Source organism: Lepus europaeus, chromosome 17 (genome assembly GCF_033115175.1).
Source record: "Lepus europaeus isolate LE1 chromosome 17, mLepTim1.pri, whole genome shotgun sequence".
In the NCBI taxonomy this organism is placed as follows: domain Eukaryota; kingdom Metazoa; phylum Chordata; class Mammalia; order Lagomorpha; family Leporidae; genus Lepus; species Lepus europaeus.
In genome coordinates, this window is record NC_084843.1 from 79273730 (window position 1) to 79290470 (window position 16741).

The following is a 16741-nucleotide window of genomic DNA, read 5'->3' on the forward strand; positions in this document are numbered from 1 at the left end:
CTCGCTCTGTGCTAGACTGCATCACACTCCAGCAGGTGCCACTGGTCCCTCACTGCTGCCAGCAGGAGACTTGGTCACCCTCTCCGATGCTCCTCGTGGGATAGACCAGGCCTGTACAAACCACGAGAAGTGGCCCTGCCTGGAGATATGCTGGGTCTGGCCAAGGCACTCGATGGCAGCTCCAGAAGGGCCTCTCTCGTGCACACCCAGTGCTCTCCATGGCCGGCGTCCCTGCCATCTCCTCAAGAGCTCGACTCTTCTCCAGCTAATGGTGGGAACCTCGCTTCAACCCGAGAGCATTCCTGATATTTTCTGGGAGGCACAGAGCATGGAAAACAGATGCAGCCATGCTGTCTGGTCCTGCCTGCTGGGTGCTCCCTGCGTAAAATAGGAGTGAGTTTCCAGAATGTTCAGCAGGCCCCTCTTACGCTTCTAACCAAATGCCCAGTATAATCAACCCCTGTCACTGAATTAATCTGCCCAGCCTTTTTTGGTCACACTTCTTGCTTCTGGACAGTAGAATGCAATGGTTAGGAGCCAGTGTGTCCCCTTGAAGCAGTTCCTCAATCGCACTGAGGGTTTGTTTCTCCATCTCTAACATGGGGATGGGGTGCCTGGCCCACGAGGCTGTGCTCTGACAACATATTTGGATGCCTGGGGTAGATACGCATGCTCCACTCTCCACCAAGGGTGGCTCGGACGCCTCTGATCCTTACTGCTAACAGGCACCTCCTTAGCAGCCATTGCCATAATGCCCTGATGACAGAGAAAAGGAAGGAAAGTGTGTGGGTTCACACACTCTCGGGGAACTTCACTGGCCTCTCGATGTCCACTGCTTCCTGCTCACACAGCGGCTGCTTGCAGGACTAAATGCTCACAAACGTTCACATAAGAATGTACCTGCCCATCTCTCAGCATCTTCCCGTCTTCTCCTCACTGAGCCCCTTCCAGCGTCTCCACCCCTGCCCTGTGGATAACAGTTAAGACTGTCACAGAGAGAGGCAGCCAACCAGCGCATCTGATGTTTTCTTCTGGGCTTGTCTCTCCTCGTGTCATTTCATGGTTTCTGATACTTTCAAGTTAGCTCTGAATTGCTAGCCCAAGGGCTGTGGATGCCGGACTTTCAACGGATTTTAAAATGTGTCACTGAAACCCACACGCCTTTTCTTTGGCTCCGGCTACACTAAAACAGGTATGCTAAGAAAGCAAATGAGGAAACCACAGCTGTGGTTATTTAACTGGGTCTGGACCAAAGAACATGCCCCAGTGTCCAATACACAAGGGAATGTGGACAAGGCCAGGAGAACGCAGTGAAGAAACTGAAACTTGAGGGAGAACAAAGTGCCCGAGTCAACCAAACAGATGGTTTGTTGATGCTTCCCACCGTAATCGCATGCACCCATGGACAGCTGGAGAGCAAGGGCAAATACAAGCCTCCAGGAAGTGACTTCAGCTTATGTCAGCTCCACCCCAGTGTCTACTTTTTAAAGCGATGTTCCCCGGGATCGGGTACCTAACTCCTCCTGTGTGGTTTCAACTAAGTCCTCGATCTGGCAGAGCAGCAGAAATCCAGCCGACTAAACATAAATGAGTTTATTATTGTTATTCTGAAAATATCAAAAACTTAAGGATACTTCAGAAAAAGTTCATATTTGAAATCCATGCATATATTTTCAAAAAGTTTATAAACATGTGTATTAGGAAACAGGAGTGTTATCAAGTGTTTTGCCCCCACATGGAAAACAGAATTAAAAGATAGGCTTGTTTTGGTGCAAAAACATGTTGTGATCAAAGGTGATAAATAGCACAGACTGAGGGAGGAGGCACCAAGTTCCCTGTCCCATCTTTACAACTGGTCTCTAAATATAAAAGATGTAACAGATGGTTTACTTTCTGTATTCCACTACATGTAACTCTATGGTAGGTTCACAGAATCATTAAACATCAGCTTCACAGGCATGCCCAGCAGTCCCCGGGGCAGGTCTCTGTCCTGCCCTAGGACAAATGGGTCCAGGGTCACTGCTGGAGTTACACGCTATGGTCTGACATAGAAGCTTCTAGCATCATGTCACATTCATTCATCTCAACTTCAAAGGATTTTTCCCCCAAGGACAGTCTGGAAACTGGAGTCTTCCTGGAGGTGTCCCGTGGTGCCAGTCCCATGCCTTCTGCAGTCCGTTTTTCTACTTCAAATTCTCTGAAATCCCACGGAGGTGAAATAATGCTTTTCAGTGTCTTCCTCATATGTGCATCAATGTCATAACGTTTTAATTTGTCTTTAATGTCTGCTCCAATATAAGCTTCAGGGTCACCAATGCATATCTCAATGCAATGACTGAGCATTGTTAGACAATGTGCCATCTCACCTGAGACCAGGGGCTGTGTGGAAATAGTCCACAGGGCTTTCAAAGCTGCCCATCACACTGTGGACGTAGCCAACAGCAGACAGGTGGATGCATGCTGAGGAGTCACCAGCAAGGCCTGCCGGTGGTAACCCAGAGCCTCCATGCACTTCTGAAGTTTTCTGCAGACAGTCCCAAGTTGTCCAACCAAGGTTCCCATTTGTCAACCGTCACCTCCTTCCCAATTGCTTTAACTCTTTCCAAATCACCAAGAAATCATTTTCCTGCTAATTTTCATTCTCCATTCTGAGACACAACCCTTCCAAACCTTATGCATAACAAAGGGAGTCTTGTGGGGTGATGCTCAAACTTGGCCCAAGAACCTTCCAGCCAGTTCTGAGTTATTGGCCAAACCATATTCGAATGCGATACACAGCAGGGGCCAGTGACACCCCTTCATCAGCTGTGCTGCTGTGAAGTAGGCGGCCTTCGCCTGGTCGTGCTCACTCTTGACAGTGAGCGAATGGCCATAGGCGATCCATGCAGGCTCGTAGTTCTTGTCAAGCATTGTAGCTTTGCTGAGGTATCTCCCGCATGCTCATTTTTAATGCCCAACCATGAGATAAAAACAACCCACTGCAAATCAAGATGCAGGATTAATAGGATGTAAACCCACCAGTTCCTGAGAAACATAGAGAAACTCATTCGCTTTACTCAGCTCCAGGAGTGTCCCTATGGGAACAGGCAAACAATTCACAGGGAAAGCATTTTTTCCCATTACTACATGGGCTCATGATTGGCGCTGCTCTTGTCTCCTGTCTTTAGTCCTCTGGGCCTGAAGGGGCAGTCTGCCCACCTTCTGCGATCCTGACTTCCCCTTCCTCACAGACCAAGTTACTCTATCACAAGGGCAAGAGTCTGTGAGAGAGGTCTTCCATCCACTAGTTCACTCTCAGTTGGCCACAATGGCCAGAGCTGCTCCGATTTGAAGCCAGGAGCCAGGAGCTTCTTCTGGGTCTCCCATGCAGGTACAGGGGCCCAAGGACTTAGGCCATCTTCCACTGTTTTCCCAAGCCATAGCTGAGAGCTGGATGGGAAGTGGAGCAGTCATGACTCAAGCCAGTGTGCACATGGGATGTGTGCACTGCAGGTGGTGGCTTTGCCTGCTACTCCACAATGCCGGCCCCTGGCTTCTTTCTTACAGAGGTGTTTCCAAAGTGTGCCTGTGTTGTGCAATGTGTCAGTGCTTCTCTTTTTTGCTGAATACCACAGTGTATGAATATGTTTCATTTTGCCTAGCCATCCATGGACATTTGGTTAGCTTCTACTTTTTACTTAATATGAATAATGCTAGTGTAAACATTTGTGTTTCAGAAGGCTGTGCTTGGTATCTGTTTTCTTTTTTTAAATTTATTATTTTTTTAATTTTTTTTTGACAGGCAGAATGGACAGTGAGAGAGAGAGACAGAGAGAAAGGTCTTCCTCTTGCCGTTGGTTCACCCTCCAATGGCTGCCGCGGCTGGCGCGCTGCGGCCAGCACACCATGCTGATCCGAAGGCAGGAGCCGGGTGCTTTTCCTGGTCTCCCATGGGGTGCAGGGCCCAAGCACTTGGGCCATCCTCCACTGCACTCCCTGGCCACAGCAGAGAGCTGGCCTGGAAGAGGGGCAACCGGGACAGAATCCGGTGCCCCGACCGGGACTAGAACCCAATGTACTGGCACCGCAAGGCAGAGGATTAGCCTAGTGAGTCGCGGCGCCTGTCCTGGTATCTGTTTTCAGTTCTCATAGGTGTATATTTAGGAGCGGAATTGCTGGTATAAATGATAACTTGGGGCCTACCCTTTTAAGAAACTGTCGTGCAAGTCCAGTCTCTCCAAGACCATATCGACAAGGGTTGTCTATATTTTTGACAATGGACTTCTAACAGGGTGTCTCCTTGTGCTTTGCATTTCCCTAATGTCTGATGGTGCTGGACAGTTCTTCATGTGCTTACCGGCTAGCAAGAAGGCTCTTCAAAACCTTTTGATTATGATATAGTTTTTGCACTTACAGAGAAGTTACAGAATAGTTTGAAAAAGTCCTGTAGTTCCTTCACTCAGACTCAGCAGACATTAACATTTGCCCTATTGGAGTTGCAGTCCCATTTGTATTCTCTCCCTTTTCCCCCTCTCTGGTCTTTGTCTTTCTCTACACACATCCAGACACACACACACACATACACACATTTTTTTTAGTAATCTGAAGATAACTGGACTCATCATGTCCCTTTATCCACGAATACTTTGGCAGAGATTTTCTGAGAACATGCATTCTTTTCACATAATTTTAGTACACTTCTCAAAATCAGAACATACGACATTGATAACCAGTAGTATCCAATCTGTGTTCAGACTTTATCAATTGTCCCCATATTCTAGACCCACAGCATGCTCATCAGATTCCCTTAATCATCTTTATTATTTTTTGAAATATTATTTGTGTGAGAGTCCAATGGACAGAGAAAGAGACAGAGACAGAAAGACGGAACTACTATCCACGGGTTCACTCCCCAAATGCCTGCAACTGCCAGGCTGGACCAGGCCAAAGCCAGGACCCCAGAACTCCATCTGGACCTCCCCCATGGGCCATTGCTGTCTCCCAGGCGCACTGGCAGGGGGCTGGATTGGGAGCCGAGGAGACGGGACTCAAGTCGGCACTCTGATATGGGAAGCAGGAGTGCTGGGCGGCGCTGTAACCTGCAGTGCCACAGCATTCACCCCATCCTCGGCAGGTGCACGGCCTTGCCTGTCCTGGAGAGTTCGCACCGTGATTTGGTAGAAGAGTCGCCTGCTGTTTTGTGACAGTTTGGGAGAGTTTGCCTGCTTTTCCCTGGGGCTCTATTAAAGCACATGTGTTTAACACTCAGGACAACGGACAAAACAGGTGCTTCCCAGGCATGGTGGGCAGGGATCCATTCCTGCCCCATCATTGGTGATCAGCTCTGTCACTTGGCTAAGGTGTGGCCTATGGGTTGAGGGGTTAAGCAGCCAGGACAAAAGCCAATACAAAAAATTATTGTAGGTAATAAGAAGTTTGGGGGGTGGGTGCTATGGTGCAGTGAGTTCAGCTGCTGCTTGGGATCCCTGCCTCCAACCCCAGAGTACCCCTCTGGCTGCTTGGCTTTGATCCATCTTCCTGCTAATGCTCCTGGGAAGAAGCAGATGACGGCTGAAATACTGGAGTCCCTGCCACCATGTGGGACACCCAGATGGAGTGGCAGGCTCTTAGCTGCAGCCTGGTCCAACCCTGGCTGTTGTGGGTATTTGGGAAGTGAATCAGGAGATGGAAGGTGTCTCTCTCTCCTTTTCTTATCACTAGGTTCAGCATAGCGTGTGTGAGTGTGTGTGTGTGTGTGTGTTTAAATCAGCACTAAAGTACGAGTTACACAGAAGAAAATTGACCCAGGTGTCCCAGGTGTCTCTTAGATGAGTTTTGGCAAATGTGTAGAGCCAGGTGCCCATCACTGACAAAAACTCAGAATAGGTTGAAAAGGGCACACACTTTAAAAAAATTATTTATTTACTTGAAAGTCAGAGTTATGCAGAGAGAGAGAGACAGAGAGGTCTTCCATCCGCTGGTTCACTCCCCAATTGGCCGCAATGACCAGAGCTGCACTGATCGGAAACCAGGAGCCAGGAGCTTCTTCTGGGTCTCCCACGCGCGGGGCACACACTTTTAAATCATAATTCAGGACTACATACATAACCAGACATGCATCACTCTAATCTTAAGGGACTTGGTCTCCTTCCTCTCAGACACAGGTACCCCTGGGAGCCCAGGAGACAGCGCTGGTGTCTCCTCTGTTGCTGTCACGGTGAGATGTGGGCAGTGGGGGGACCCGCAGAGATGTCACTTTCCTGGGCACTGCAAGAAGGGAGCACAGGGTCCTTTCCCTCGCTCGACGACCCCCCTACTTACCTGGGGGTTCTGTTGCCTGCCCCCTTTCCTGGGGTGCCACCCTGGTGTGGTCACAGGCAGGGCATGTGCTGTGTCTCTGGGACCCACTGCCCCAGCCGCCTCTCCTTTGCCCTGGCCCTGGGCTGGATGTCGAGTCTGGCTGAGTGGTGGCTGTTCTTTCATGCCATCTTCTTGGAAAGCTGCCATTCCTGCCATGAGCTGGGAAAAGTCTGTTTTGAAGTTAAAGGCTGAGCCTTGAGTCCTTTCTTACTGAATGGCTGTAGAAAGCCCCATCCCTCAGCCCAGAGTAACAGGCAGAAGAGGAAGGTGGGGGAGAAACACACCTCCCCAGCTGATATTTACCAATGCCTTCCCAAGGTCGGACAGGTGATTTGGGAAGAAGAAAACACAGAACTCGGCCCGGCATCCCATATGGGCACTGGTTCAAATCCTGACTGCTCCACTTCTGATCCAGCTCTCTGCTATGGCCTGGGAAATCAGTGGAAGATGGCCCAAATCCTTGGGACCCTGCACCATGTGGGAGACCCAGAAGAGGCTCTTGGCTTCAGATCGGCCCAGCTCCAGTCATTGTGGCCATCTGGGGAGTGAACCAGTAGATGGAAGACCTTTCTTTCTGTCTCTCCCTCTCTGTAATTCTAACTCTCAAATAAATAATACATCTTAAGAAAAAAATAGAACATAATGTTGACCTACTTAAATGTTATCATTCTTTATCTACCTTAATCACTCTTCCTTTGAAAACAGGACAGGTTAAATATCTATTAAGTATTTCCTTACATTGGTCTCCCCTGTTTTGGCCATCAGGCAAGTTAAATATTTGTCTACCTTAATCCTTCATCCTTTTGAATTTAAGACAAACAAGATAAGGGCAAGTCCTTGTTGATTTTTTTATCTGATTGTTTTTGGTAGTGCAGCAAGTGAGAAGGGAGACAAGACAAGGTCAAAATGATTGGAGAGGGTGTAGGAGCTTAGATCCTGTCCTGGGGCGTGCACATGTGCTTCAGGGAAGGGAAGGTATGTTCCGGGCAGTGTGGGGGATGGTGCAGGTGCTGGCTGGGCCACGTGAAGTTAACGGGGTAGGGGTAGGGGAGGGGGCCATGTCTAACCTTCACCTCAACCCAGGGTTGTTTAAGATGCAACAGAGAGCTGGTCTCTGAGTGGACAAAGTTTCCTTTCCAACACCATTTGTGCTTCTCCCAGCATGCTGTGGGTCGGTCTCAGGGACCCCCAGTGTGCGGGCTGAGTCCTAGCCACTGTGGTGGCTTCACTTTTGCACCGTGAGATTGGAGACACGGCTCCGTGCAGTACGCAGAAAGTGATCTCCAGGCACCCGGGTGTAGCAGGTGAGAAGCAGGATGGCACTCAGCTGAAGCAAGTTTGATTCTGGAGAAAGGACAGCTGCCTGGGAATCCCTCAGTGGCTCGGCACAGTCCAAGGTCATCAGCAGAATGGAGCCGGTAGCTTCTTCCAGGTCTCCCACATGGGTGCAAGGCCCAAGGACTTGGGCCATCTTCCACTGCTTTCCCAGGCCTTAGCAGGGAGCTGGATCCTAAGTGGATCACCCAGGACTTGAACTGGCACCCACCTGGGATGTGGGTACCGCAGGCAGAATATTAACCTTCTATGACATAGCACTGGCCTCCACCTCTGCTTTTGATCCAAATCCTGCTACGTGTGCCTGGGAAGGCAGTAGATGATGGCTGAAGTACTTGGGTTCCTGCCACTGACATAGGAGACCCAGATGGAGTTCTTGGCTCCTGGCTTTGGCCTGGTCCATGTATAGCATTTGAGGAATAACCCAGTGAATAGAAGATCTGTGTGTGTGTGCACCCCTCTCTGTCACTCTTTCAAATAAAAAAATAAAACATTAAAAAAAAATAATAAAAGAGACAGTTCATCCCCCAAAAAGAAATTTGATCCCAGTTGTGTCTGATGAACCTAGGCCATTTTCTTTAAGCTTCTGAACACTGACCAGCTAGACATCTAAACTTAGAGTAAGCTGTATTTTCTCTCTAAGTCTATTTACTTATAAAAATAGTAATACCTGGGGCTGGTGCTATGGCGTAGTAGGTTAAGCCTCTGCCTGTGGCACCAGCATCCCATATGGGCTCTGGTTCAAGTCCTGGATACTCCACTTCTGATCCAGCTCCCTACCAATGTGCCTGGGAAAGCAGAGGAAGATGGCCCAAGTGCTTGGGCCCTGTATCCACATGGGAGACCCATAAGAAATTTCTGGTTCCTAGCTTTGGCCTGGTCCAACCCTGACTGTTGCTGCCATTTGGGGAGTGAACCAGTAGATGGAAGACTCTCTCTCCTTCTCTCCCTTTCAAAATAAATAAAAAATAAATCTTTTTAAAAAAACCAGTAATACCTTCCTTCCAATGCAATCATTTCAATACGAGACTCAAATGAGTCAGGTTTATGTGAAAGCAACCTACAGGCTCTCTAATTATGTTCCCGTAGAGGATTCCCAGGATCTACTGGATCCAAAGAAATTCTAAGACACAAGAGAGAAAACTGGATTATATCATATATTGGTCTATTTTGCTTACTATCACAAAATACCCAAGGCTGGATAACTTTATAAAGGAAAGGGGTTATTTAGCTCACAGGTGTAGAAGTTCAAGGGCCTGTGTCTGGTGACAGATTTCTTCCAGGCAGGGAGACCTGAATGTCTGCACCTGCACCTGCTGCCTCCTTGTGCCTCTCCCTCTTCCTCTCCCTCTCCCTCTCCCTCTCCCCCTCCCTCTCCCCTCCCCCTCCCTCTTCTTCTCCCTCTCCTCCCCCGCCACCAATTATCCAGCAGTATTTTAGTCCTAGTAGCTCTATGATTTTGTTTAATCCTAGTCACCTTCCAAAGATCTGACCTTTAAATACCAGGGTCAAATTGAATTTCCACCCTCCTAACACCTGACAAAGGGCATCAAATTTCAACCCATGAGCCTTTGGGGGACACAGACAAACCAGTGTGGCAGAAACGAATTCTTCACACAGCTCTGGCCATTGGGGCCATCTGTGGAGTGAACCAGCAGATAAAAGACCTCTCTCTCTCTCTCTCTGCCTCAGCCTCTCTGTAACTCTGCCTTTCAAATAAATAAATCTTAAAAAAAAGAATGCCTCATTAATTTGGCAAACATCTGTCTGCTGTCTCCTTTATGCAGCCTGGAGCTTGAAGGACTGGATTACAGGGGTGTCAGGGGTGCCTCTTCCTCCCATTGTTGAAATTGGTCTACATTTTCATTGAAATCGCCCTGCTGGGGGCTGGCACTGTGGTGTAGCAGGGTGAGCTGCTGTTGCCAGCAGTGCCAGCCTCCCATGGGGTGGGGGGAATGGTTCAAGTACCAAGAGGCTCTGCTTCCAATTCAGCTCCCCGCTAATGCTCCTGGGAAAGCAGAGGATGATGGACCAGGTGCTTGTCCCTTGAGCCCATGGGGGAGACCTGGAAGAAGCTGTTGCAGCCATTTGAGGAATGAACAAGTAGATGGAGAATCTCTCTCTCTCTCTCTCTCTCTCTCTCTCTCGCTCTCGCTCTCTGCCTTTCACATAAAATTAAAAATAAACAATTCTGTAAAAAAAAAAAGAGTTTCCATAAAAGAAAATGCTATAAAGCAAATGTCCTGGACCAGAAAGCATTTGTCCTCAAGTTCCACACTGCGGCTCGCTCCTGCCCGCTGAGGACTCAGAATACTGAAAGCCCAGGAAGCTAAGCATAAGTTTCCATCACTAACTCAGCAGCCCTAGACCAGGAGCAAGGGAGACTCCACACAAGTGGTCCATCAGAAGCGGCCACTCGCCCTCTGTGCCATTTTCGTGCCATCCAGGGGGAAAGTCAGAAGTGCTCTACAAAGGAAAGCTGCATGGTTGTCAGCAGGCATAAGTAAACCCGCCTTGGGATCCTAAAAGCTGGCCGTGCCGGATGCAGTAACTGTCCAGAAGCTTGCCTGCCCACTTCCTGCAGATGCTAGGGGACTGGTGTTCTCCCTGATGGTGGTGGTAGTGTATGCTGGGGTCACCAGGGCCAAGTACAATGAACACGGGCAGCCTCCAAGGCTGAGTCTCCGATCAAGGGGCTCCAGGGGGCTGCTCCACCTAAGGTCCCTCCTCTGGGTTTGTAGGTGGTGAGTGCCACTCCCTGTGTGTTCACAGAGCTTCCTCATGAAAAGAGCGGTCAGGGGGCCGGCACTCTGGCATAGTAGGCTAAGCCTCTGTGGTGCTGGCATCCCATATAGGCACTGATTCAAGTCCTGGCTGCTCCTCTTCCCAGCCAACTCTCTACTATGGCCTGGGAAAACAGTGAGGATGGCCCAAGTGCTTGGGCCCCTGCACCCACATGGGAGAACTAGAGGAAGCTCTTGGCTCCTGGCTTCTGGCTTCTGCCTTCAGATCAGTCCATCTCTAGCTGTTGTGGGCATTTGGGGAGTGAACCAGCAGATGGAAGACCTCTCTGTTTCTCCCTCTCTCTATCTGTAACTCTGTTGCTCAATAAATAGAATCTTTAAGGGAGGGGGGCAATAGATGGGAAGTAGAGAAAGAGAGGGAGTTGCCTGGTATCTGTTGTTCTTTTCCTGTAAAAAATAAAGTGTATTTTAAAGAAACACACAGAGAAAGAGACAGACAGAGGCCTCTCATCTGTGGTTCACTCCCCAAATGCCCACAACAGCCAGGGCTGGGCCAGACTGAAGGCAGGAGCCAGGAGCTCCATCTGGGTTTCCCACATGGGTGGCAGGGATTCAGGCACTAACGCCAGCACCTGCAGTTTCCCAGGGTGTGTGATGATGCCTCTTTTTAAAGATTTGTTTATTTTTTTGAAAGGCAGAGTTTACAGAGGGACCCACACACACCCAGAGAGCTTCCAACCTCTGGCTCACTCCCCAAGTGGCTGCCATGGCTATGGGCTGGCCAGGCCAAAGCCAGGAGCTCCTTCCAGGTGTCCCACATGGGTAGCAGAGGCCTAATCACATTTGGGCCATCTTCTACTGCTTTCCCAGGTGCATTAGTGGGGAGCACAATCAGAAGTGGAGTAGCCAGGACTCCAACCAGGGTCCCTATGGGATGCCCCTGTCACAGGCGACAGCTTTATCTGCTATGCCACAGCAGTGGGCCCTGAGGGGTCCTCTTTTAAGGACATTAATTCTGATGTCAGAAACTGGATTGGGAGGAGGGAGCAGGTGTGACTGCTCTGGGTAGCTAAGAGAAAGTTCTGGAGGCCGACACTGTGGCATAGCGGGTAAAGCTGCCACCTGCAGTGCTGGCATCCCATATGGGCACCAGTTCAAGTCCTGGCTGCTCCATTTCTGATCCAGCTCTCTGTTATGGCCTGGGAAAACAGTGGAAGATGACTCACGTCCTTCAGCCCCTGGGAGAAGCTCCTGGCTGCCGGCTTCAGATTGGTCCAGCGCTAGCTGTCGCAGCCATTTGGGGAGTGAACAAGTGGATGGGAGACCTCTCTCTCTCTCTGCTTCTGCCTCTCTGTAAATCTGCCTTTCAAATAATGAATAAATAAATATTTAAAAAGAAAGTTCTGGAAAATGTCAAGGGCTCTGCAGGAAGATTAATGCCCCAGTTAGGGATCTGCTCATTTACTGGGGGCTACAAAGCCGCCACCCTGAGGCTGAACCCCAGGGACAGAAGGGCATCACCCCCTCCCCTTCCTCGGCCCACTCCTCACTGGCCTGGTGACTGCTTGAAAGGAATTCAGTGTGTCGGGAGCTCCAACTGCAGCAGGACCTGCACATAATCATCTCCAACCCGCACAGCAGTTTGGCCATGGGGAGGCTCTGGGGAGAAAAAGCCACAACCTTTCCAGCTGGCTGCAAATCAAGGCCGAGCAAGCAGCCTGTGCTGGGGGGGTGGGGGTGGGGCAGTGCACCTAACCAGTCCCTAACCAGTGCCCAGCACACAGTAGGTGAGGTGAACGAATGAATGAACAGTAACAGCAGCTCCACTGGGGAGAGGAGAGCTGGAGCACAGAGAGGTGGGGGCTTTATTTGTTCATTTCTTTTTTGTTCTAAGATTTATTTATTTACTCAAGAGGCCGAGTTAGAGAGAGAGGGAGTTACATCATTCAACCTCCCCTCATCTCCTCACAATGGGGCATTATCTCACATTAGTCCAAGAAGGCTGAGTGTGGTGCAATTAGAAGGAGGGAGGGAAAGGGAGAGGCCACATTCGCATAACTTTTATTACTTTATACAGTCATAATCATTCTATTGTGTTGTGAAGTTATTGTTGTAAATCTCCTACTGTGCCTGGTACACTTCATCATAGATATGTATAGGAAGAAAAAGTGCCCACAGGGTTTGTCATTATCTCCAGTTTCAAGCCTCTGCTGAGGGATCTTGGAACAGATCCCCTGTGGAAACGGGGCACCTGCTATATGGACAGTAATTTGGGGGATGACAAATGCTGTAAGAAGCAACAGGAAGGAAGGGAGTGTGGGCGTGGATGCTGCTCTGAGCGATGGCCTGGAGTGGGGGATGAACCTCTCAATCTGCAGATACTCAGATATCTGCGGGTGCACCAGTGAGGGTAGGAGGATTTTCCTGGTGTGGTGAGGAATAGCAAGAAGGACAAAGTGAGCCTCTCTGAGTAATGAAGGGGACAATATTAGGACCTAGATATAGTAGGACGTGGGGTGTAAGCAGGAGGCCAGCTTTATTCTACAAGTGTGGTGTGCAGCTGTGGGTGGGGGCAGGGTGGGGATAGCAAAAGTGCACCTGCTCTGTGTAAGGGGGTCATGGTGACTGCTGGCTGTTCTGCAGACAATTGACAGCAAGAGGTTTTTTGTTGTTGTTTATTTTTTTATTTTTATTTTTTGACAAAGTTAGTGAGAGAGAGAGAGAGACAGAGACAGGTCTTCCTTTTTCCGTTGGTTCATCCTCCAAATGGCCTCTGGGGTTGGTGTGTTGCACCGATCTGAAGCAGGAGCCAGGTGCTTCTTTTGGGTGCAGGGCCCAAGGACCTGGGCCATCCTCCACTGCACTCCCGGGCCACAGCAGAGAGCTGGACTGGAAGAGGAGCAACCAGGACAGAATCCGGTGCCCCAACTGGGACTAGAACCCAGGGTGCTGGCATCACAGGTGAATGATTAGCCTAGTGAGGCATGGCACCGGCCTAGCAAGAGGTTTTGAAGTGGGTGTGAAAAGGCCACCACCAAGCTCCCCCTACACACACATACACACACACACACACTAAGAGGCTTCAACAAACACTAGCCTAGCTTCTCACAGCTCATGGCCATGAACTCAGGATAATGAGCTGAATGTTGATCTCAGCCCCATAAAGGTCCTGCCCATGGGAGCTCAATGCCATGGAGCACAGGCCCTCAGTTCTTAGAAAACTCGTCCTTGGGACTCCTTTCTTTGTCTCTCTGAAATGTGTCTGTGCCAATACAGTAGCTGGATGCATCACTTTGAAAAGCAATCAACCCTCAATCTTCTAGCCTTATTAGGAGGGTAGGACCCCACCCAGTTAGCAAACCCGGATACCAAGATCACCTTTACCCAGCCTCCCCCTAGAGAGTGTCCTCAAACAGACTTTCCTTGGCACGGCTCAGCGCTTAAAACGTCTCCTGCCTTTGGGTGGAGTGGAGCCCAGTTCAGACCACAGGGTCCCTCTCCAACCACCAGTAGTCTGAATACAATCTGTCTTTGAAAAATTTTTTTTAAAAAAGATTTTTTTTTAATTTGAAAGTCAGAGTTACACAGAGAAGAGAGGCAGAGAGAGAGAGATATCTTCCACCCACTGGTTCACTCCCCAATTGGCTGCAATGGCTGGAGCTGTGCCGATCCAAAGCCAGGAGCCAGGAGCTTCTTCCAGGTCTCCCATGTGGGTGCAGGGGCCCAAGGACTTGGGTCATCTTCTGCTGCTTTCTCAGGCCATTGCAGAGAGCTGGATCAGAAGAGGAGCAGCTGGGACTAGCACGGGCACCCATATCGGAGGCCAGTGCTTCAGGCTATGGCATTAACCCTCTGAGCCACAGTGCCGCCCCTGTCTTTGACATTTCTTAAAAAGTGCCTGGGAGAGAATTTAACTTTTTTTCCAAAATTTATTTGTTTATTTGAAAGTCAGAATTTCACAAAGAGAGAAGGAAAGGCAGAGAGAGAGAGAGAGAGAGAGAGAGAGAGAGAGAGTCTTCCATTTGCTGGTTCACTCCTCAATTGGCCGCAATGGCCAGAGCTGTGCTGGTCCAAAGCCAGGAGCCAGGAGCCAGGAGCTTTTTCTGGGTCTCTCACTCAGGTGCAGGGGCCCAAACACTTGGACCATCTTCTACTGTTTTCCCAGGCCATGGCAAAGAGCTGGATTGGAAGTGGAGCAGCCGGGACTTGAACTGGGGCCCATTATGGGATGCCAGCACTGCAGGTGGCAGCTTTAGCAGCTAAGCCAGAGTGCTGGCCCCAGAATTTAACTTTTGAAATTGGCCGGTGTAACCTCTTTCACCTTGTCCTGTTTATAAAGTATTTTGGCTGTTCTAGATTGCTTGTATTTCTATATAAACGCTAGCCGAGGTTTGCCAATTTATCTAAGAAGTCTGATGCACTTTCTTTACAAAAGACTTTTCTTTAGGAATGGCATTGGATTTGTGGCTAAATTTGGGAAGAACTGTCATGTTAGCACTGTAAAGTGAACATGGGTTTATTTAGATTAAGGGTCGGCAAAGTTTCTATAAAGGGTCAGAGGATAAATATTTTTGGCTTCCTGAACCATTCATGTCTACCATTGTAAGTAATATGGCAATAACTGAGTATAGCTGTGTTCCAATATAACTTTATTTACAAAGCACACAGGGGGCCAGATTAGTCCCAGGGTCTGTAGTTTGCTGTCCTGATTTAGGTCTTCTTTAATCTCCCTCAGCAAAATTTTGTAGTTTTCAGAGTAAAATCCTGCCCTTATTTTGCTAAAGTCATCCCTAAATGAATGGAATTGCTTCCTGGATTATATTTTCAGATTGTTCATTGATTTTATTATTGGTTTTGTATCCTGAACCTTGGCTGGCGGATCCCTTGTGATTTTCCGCATGTGGTCAGGCACTCTGCACGGCCAGTTTTTCTTCCTCCTCTTCTTGATGCTCCAGTGTGAGCCCTTGGATACCACACAGCTCTCTTGTGTTTTGTTTGTATACAGGAAAAGGTGTATCTGAAGGATCCTGGGGTAACACAATGAACAGATGGTGAGGAAGAGGAAAATGGCCTTTTTTTAAGAGCAGAGTTGTAATTTTGATGCTGAGGAGCTGAATTGTTTGATAGCTGAAGTGGACATCATGTTCACATGGGCCCTGACCTGCTTTCCCACCAGTCCCCAGGAGTTGCCACAGTTGCCTGTTACCCTCTACCAGGAGAGAGAGCCAGGCCTTCTCAGTATCCCCATGGAGACCTGGGCTTCCTCAGATGCTACCTAGGCAGGATGGATGATGCAGCCCAGGGTTGACTGTGGTATGGGGTAGATCGGGACCAGTAGCATAGAAGAGATGGGAAGAAACTGGCATTATTCCTATTACTCACCCTTCCCCTGTGCCTTCTTTCTCAACACTGCACAGGACTGTTTCCTAAACCCTCCATGAAGACATCCCATGGGAGTACACCCTCACTGCCTGCAGGGCAGCAGCCAGCTCACAACACACTCTTGTGCCCTGCACTCCTCTTCCCAGCCTGCCTTACTTTCAGTACCCCCCACTCTTTTATTTCCCTGGGATTGCACCTCCAAGAAAATGTGAACATGACAGCTTTTTTTTTTTTTTCCTTTGATTTCTAAAGAACCAGGCAGACAGGGCCTTAGAGATCATCTAAGAGCAAGATCACAAAGTCACCACCTCCCAAGCAGGATTTAGCCTACAGACATATCTGATTTAATTCAAGAGAGATGGGGCTGACCTTGTGGTGCAGTGGGTTAAGCCACAGCCTGCAATGCTGGCACACCATATGAGCACTGGTTCAAGTCCAGGCTGCTCCATTTCTGATCGAGCTCCCTGCTAATGCACCTGTGAAGCCAGCAGGAGATGGCCCTAGTGCTTGGGCCCCTGTACCCGTGTGGGAGACCCAGAAGAAGCTCCTGGCTCCAGATTGGTGCAGCTCTGGTCGTTGCGGCCAATTGGGGAGTGAACCATAGGACGGAAGACCTCTCTCTCTCTCTCTCTCTCTCTCTGCCTCTCCTCTCTCTTTGTAACTCTGACTTTCAAAAACAAAATCTCAAAAGAGACTTTTTAAACAGCTATTATCTTTTAGTGGGCAGACTCCCAAAGCATCTGCATTTCCTGCTTGTCAGGCACAGAGGCCTTGAAACAGTTGGCTGCTGCGGGGCTGCCTACCGGGCCTCTTGTCTTCCCCAGCTGGGCCCAGCGTTCAGCAGGCATTTGCCTCCACACTCAACCAACCACCTACCTAAGGGTTCTCGGACATACATCTCCGTCCAAATCAGGATGAAGCAAAACAGGCTGGGAATAACG

At 49.2% G+C, this 16741-nt stretch overlaps 1 pseudogene; it reads right to left on the reverse strand.

Annotated features, from left to right (window-relative positions):
- Positions 1-2028: 2028 nt before the first annotated feature.
- Positions 2029-16698, reverse strand: LOC133775833 (cell division cycle protein 16 homolog; annotated as a pseudogene).
- Between the last annotated feature and the right edge of the window lie 43 nt (positions 16699-16741).